This window comes from Pterocles gutturalis, unplaced genomic scaffold (genome assembly GCF_000699245.1).
Source record: "Pterocles gutturalis isolate BGI_N339 unplaced genomic scaffold, ASM69924v1 scaffold9923, whole genome shotgun sequence".
Taxonomy (NCBI): Eukaryota; Metazoa; Chordata; class Aves; order Pterocliformes; family Pteroclidae; genus Pterocles; species Pterocles gutturalis.
The window spans coordinates 97,437-103,436 of record NW_010118078.1 but is presented as its reverse complement, the minus strand read 5'-3'; positions in this window follow the sequence as shown (position 1 = coordinate 103,436).

Below are 6,000 nucleotides of genomic sequence, written 5' to 3'. Positions count from 1 at the left end.
GCAAAGTAACAGAGAAAAGTGAAAATGGGTTTTCACTGCAGTTCAGAATTTAAGCTGCTGCTTTATAAAGGGACCCTTTCAAGACATTTACACTCAAAGGCCCAATCCTGTAGACCTCACTCTGGCAAAATTCCAGCTGAAGTCAATGGGAATATTGCCTGTGTAAGGACTATTCAAAATTAGTCAAACTGTCTGAATATCATTCAATCAGCTCTAATCACTGCATTGAGAATGAAGGCCGTAATTTTGGCATTTTTTGTCACTTTAAATTCTTCAACAAATACTTGCATTATTCTCTGTAAATCATCTTGCCAAGCAGTATTTGTCAAATAATTGGACAATTTTTTTCCATCAACCATTGAATAAATTATGAATAACAAGCACTGATTTAACCATGTGACTCCCATCAGTCAACTCTTAAGTTTCCTATGAAGGGCTTAACTGGGGGTTTTATTGGTGGCTTAAACATTAGAGAAAAATCTCATTCAACAAGAACTACTCAGCTATGTTTCCACCAGTATTGACAGCGTAAAGGCTAGATGTTAATTGTGATTTACTTTTATAATTGTATGGACTATCATAAATGTTACCATATTTCTTTGACTGAATGTCTGATTTTACTCATTCTCCCAAATCCAAAGTATAACCTTTAGGAAAAAAAATATGCCAAGCTCTACTTAGAAGAGATGATACCTGTAAAGAGACTTAACAATTTATTTTAGATTAACAAATATACTTGGAATAAATATTTGCTGTCTCTCAGGCACATAAGCTTCACACAGGCACAATAGTTACAACACTACCACATTATTAGCAACAGAATTTGTGTCTCCTATACGTCAAATTTTTTACTGGTTCTTTCACTTCGAGATAAACTCTAATTTGAAATATTGCAGTCATTACAAAATTTTAAAGGGAGGATGAAGATGCAGCTTTACTATCTTTTAACTCTGTTTTAATAAGAAATTAAAATAGAAACAAAATTAAAATTTAAACAGGTATTTAACAGGCATTTAAAATAGACATTTGAAAATTCTATTAAAAAGTAATTAATAGGAGTAAAATTAATTTAAAATTAAAAATACTAGAGCATCAGAGTGCACCAATATCTTAGTGACCAGTCTCAAAAATGTTAACTGAATTCTGTTTTAGAAGAATAAACAATAAACAATCCCTTAAAAAGATCTATTATTGTGCAATACAGTGCTAAGAGAAAAATCTTGGGTTTATCTGAACTTGTATAGAAGCTGTAGTTACTATTGCTAGAAACAAACCATTTTGGATACTGATGATCTCCTCTGAAATTGTTCTTCAATAACACCTAACACCCCAAAACCACTTATACCCTGTCAAGCTGGATACGCACAAAAAGTGATGACAGCCCCAAGCAATGCCAAGCAAATGCACAGTCAGGGTCTAAGATATTCCTCTCCTCCTCTCCGAGATGAGCACATCTTGAACAACTTTCCACTCAGGCCAAAACAAAACAAAAATAAAATAATAACGTGAGGAGGCAAGGGCAAACAAGATGTGCAAGAAAGATTGTGATGAGCATTTATAAAGCAATGGTGACTGGTAAAACATTGAAATCTTACAGGAAAAAAAAAAAAGCATTACAGAAGGAATTACTATTCTTTGCAGTAGCCTGCCCTACAGAAGCAATGTGGATTCCCTCTCTCTCTCTCTCTCCCCCATGTGGATGTATCTATATGTACATTTTCTTGTATCTTATTAACTCTCATTAAATTTGTGTTTCCCTCTCATTAATTCACCTTTTATTTCAGGTGGTATCAGGAAGTGCGATTAGCTGCATCAAGCACGTCTTCAGTATGCAAATTATTTAGCTGGTAACTATGTTTATAATTAAGTGGTTTAACACCACTTTATTACATCTTTTCAGTTGCTTACAACCTTGCCAAACTTCAAGAGTTTTCCATGCCAGGTTACTGGCTCAGGAAAAAAATTTTCTGGAAAGTTTCTGTAAGTACCTTCTGTGTGAGTGGAAAAATTGTTTTGTCTGCATTCAAAAACTTGTGCCTTTCACTGATGCTGGTGTGACAACTGCAGAAAAGAAATAAAATTTCGGCACTTCCTTCTACATATGCTCAAGGGAGTCTTGTAAGTGTTGGCAGATGTAAAGCCTCTGTCTGCTGCTAACATGTTCCATCCTCCCAGAGCTCTGAAAATAAAACCACATTAACCATAGTTTAACCCCAGCAGTTGACTGTTCTCTATCCTTGTCCTAAAAGTCTACGCAGGACTTTTCCTGCAACCAGGGGATACCAGTGCAAAACGCACAGGGACTGAGATCAGAAAAGTGATGGCTTTTAGTCTCACACTGCTGCCTAAGATTTGTGGATACACATCTGGGCAACACAACCCAGGCAGACTAACAACACAGCTAATCTGCCTTAAACTCAGTGTGGGACAACCACCTAATCATTAACTCAGTTTTCCAGAAAGATTTTACACCTCCCACTAAGGTGTATATTGCAAGAGGCAAGAGGCGAGTTCCCCACCTTAAAGCTAATTCGGGCATGACAGCAGATGAGCAGGCACACCTTGATTGCAGTATGGGCATTCCAGCTGCCTCCTGTGCTCTCAGCTGCTCCCCTTTTTGCTCTGCAGTGCCTAAACCTCCCTGATGCCAGTAGAATATAGAACAGGAACTGGGGGAAGGTAGGAGAAAGGGCTAGACTGAAGCAGACTGGGATAAGACAGGAGAAATCTGCATTCTGCAGAAAAACTAGGAAGCAACTTTGCATTGACTGTAAAAACTGATCCTAACCAACACTCAAAAAAGAACCCATCTCTAAAGGTGTGTGTAGTGTCAATTCTGGCACTTCCTAACCTTTGCAGCATTGCTTTTGTAATTATGTTGGGTTTTTATTGTAGGTCTCTGCTATAATCGCCCTGGGTTTTCATATTAAAAAAGCATTGGGGTAGGTTCTCTACTGGTGTAAATTGGCACAGTGCCATTGATTCTAGTGGAACCGTGCCAATTTTCATCAGCTGCAAATCTGGACCATTCTTGTTAATTTAGTTGTAAAGAAGCTCCCCACATGCCTCTAATCATTCCTATTTTCCCCCTTGACCCTTCCTGTGTTTAAGGTTGGGTTTTTATCTTAGAAATGTAATCATTAAACGCTTTATTTTGTTTCATCAGCAAATTGGGATGTCCTTAGTCACCACTTCCAGCCTTTCCTCTGAACACAGATTCACAACAGAGTACAGCACAAAAAGCTCTGCAACAGCGCTGTCCCAGGCTGCTGTCCCTCCGTGGTCTGGTATGGTGCAGGAAGGGAAGCTCGGAGTGCAGCTTGCGTGGCGTCTCAGGTAATGAGACCTGCTCACTGGCATGGAAAACTGTGTCAGAACAAGAGATAGCACGTGCTTTGTCTCAATGGCAATTTTAATGCATCCACAATGATCCTTGGACATTACGCTGACGGATTTATTGTTCTGATGAAATCTTTTGCTTTCTACCACCAAACTAGTTTTTCCCCACACTGGCTTTATTTGTGTCACCTTAATTACCAAGTTCTTTTTTTACAATTAACTATGTTACTAGCTACTGTCTACAAACTTTGTATTTTTTGTGGAACTCACATCTTTTTGATAAAACTATATATGCACTTGTATTGCCAACCTTCTCCACTAAATTGTTAACATTTCAAATATGCTATAAGGCTGGAGCAGCAAGATATACTGTTGCAACAGTCACAGTTATTTCTCCTTAGAATTACACTCCATACAGGTTTTTTATAGGTTTTTCTATCTTTAACAATTTTATCAATCAAGTTTCCTGACACCAAAGAAAGGTTCACCATTCTAATTCCTGGAATCGTTCTCAGAACCATTTTCCCCAAAACAGTTTTGCATGAAGCTGGCTACCTTCAGTTTTCCTCTATTGTATCACATTTTGCTGATTAATTACCTAAGTTTTAATAGGAATTCAGTTAGCAATTCTTTAGCTCCTCCAGATTCCTTGGATGAATGCCACATGTTCTGACTTTCACTGTCATTTAATTCCACGGGTTGCTGCAAACCCTGTCTATACATCACTGCTTTTGGCAACACTTGCTGTTTGTAAATAGCAAACGCTAAAGCAGGTAGCTTCTTATGATCTGCTCTGCTGAAATTCTAAGCAACCGTAATACTTTATTCCTGCATAAAATCTTTGTCTTTTCAGATTGTTCCCTTTGTGCCCTGGTGACTCCTAATGCACATTATCACTACAACTCTAAACATTCTTGAGACTTCCTCTAACTTATTTGAGATTAATTACATTCATATTACAGGGATGTGGCTTTGAAATAATAATAAAACCTGTTGTTTAAAATACACACCAAAAGTGGCATTCCAAGTTTTAAATGTGTTACAGACATTAGGTTTATAAGGTGTTTTGTTTGTATTGTGTTGTATATCCCATTTTGTGTGACTCTACTCACACTCTCCTTAAAATCCCATTGGAGAAGAAAACAGTCTTTGCTTTGTGCACTTTGTTGTCATACTTAACCTATTCAAGGTAGTATTTAGCCCAGACATTTTCTCATGGTCCCATACACTCCTCATTTTTCTTGCCTGAAAAAAATATGGGATTTATAGAACAGCCTCCCATTTCCGCACCCCAATCTCTCTGTCCTACACAGTATACAGAAATGAATTATTGTACCTCATTGATTTTTTTCACGAGCACCGTATTCCACAAGTGATGAATTAAACCTATATCTTGGTGCCAGACATTAAGCCCTACCTGGAGTTTCCTTTAAGTTCCTTATAGCAGTATTTGCAATTTTTATCATTTTGTGGGAATGTTCCTCTTTAACGGTGCCTTTTCACCTTTGCTGCACCACAGCTACAGTTGCTTACCGTTATCTCCTATTCTTCAGTGTATTTTGCAGAGATGAGACGTCTGAATAGCACGTAAGAAACAGGACATTTTCATCTGAAAATACCAAGAGGAGAAAAGAAAAATTACAGAAAAAATACTCTTTCTTATGAAGAATGTTTTTTACTGCATACACTTTTGTTCTGTCAGGAAACATACAGTACTAAGCAAGAATAGGAAATATTTTTACTTTGTATATGTTGTTGATGAAACAAAGAACAGAATACTATCTTGTTCAGGTATGTTGATTTTTTAAAGCTGAAAATTTGTATAATACACAAGGAGGAAAAAAAGACAGGAAAATATTCTAGGCCTAGGTAAGTGTTCCAAGAGTGGTCTGACAAACCCGATCTATTCAGATTAGCAACAAAAATGGAGGGATGACTTGATGACGTTGCTAATGTATCTTTTCAAGGAGAAAATACCAGTTAATAAAGAGCTCTTCAGCCTAGCTGAGAAAGGCATAAAAGGAGCAAATGGCTAGAAGCTGATGCCAGACAAATTCAAATGAGATATAATAAAGAGTAACAGTCACGATAATTAACCACTTGAACAAACAACCTCCCCCAAGTTATGAAATTTTTAGATGAAAACTGAATGGCTTTCTGAAAGATATGACTTAAACAAATGGTTTGACTTCTAAGCCTGGATAACTGCATAAAATTCCTTGCACAATATTGGAAAGTCAGACTGGATGATCAAATTGTGCCTCAAACCTGAAAGTTTTTACATGTGGCAAGACTTCAGAATCACACCATGACATAGAACAGCGACTTTTTTGTTGTAACTGTCATTTTTGTGTTTTCTTAAAACAGTAATTTTATGAAACAGTTTTCTAACCCTCTGACTTGTTACACAAAAGGTTTTTTTCAGACAGACCAGGTAAAAGGCAGGTGAAAGTTGCATTTAAAAAAACACCCGTTTCAAATAGCTTTTAACATGAAAAGAGAGAGAGGGAGAAAGAGACACAAACGCCAGCACTGGAAGTATTAAAAGCACGCTCTGAAGACCTCTGTGATGACAGTTTGAAGAAAGCAGCTTTTATGTGTTACTGAGCCCACCACTACAATGTCTTTTAAATTCAATTGTTTACCTAGAAAATATAAGCA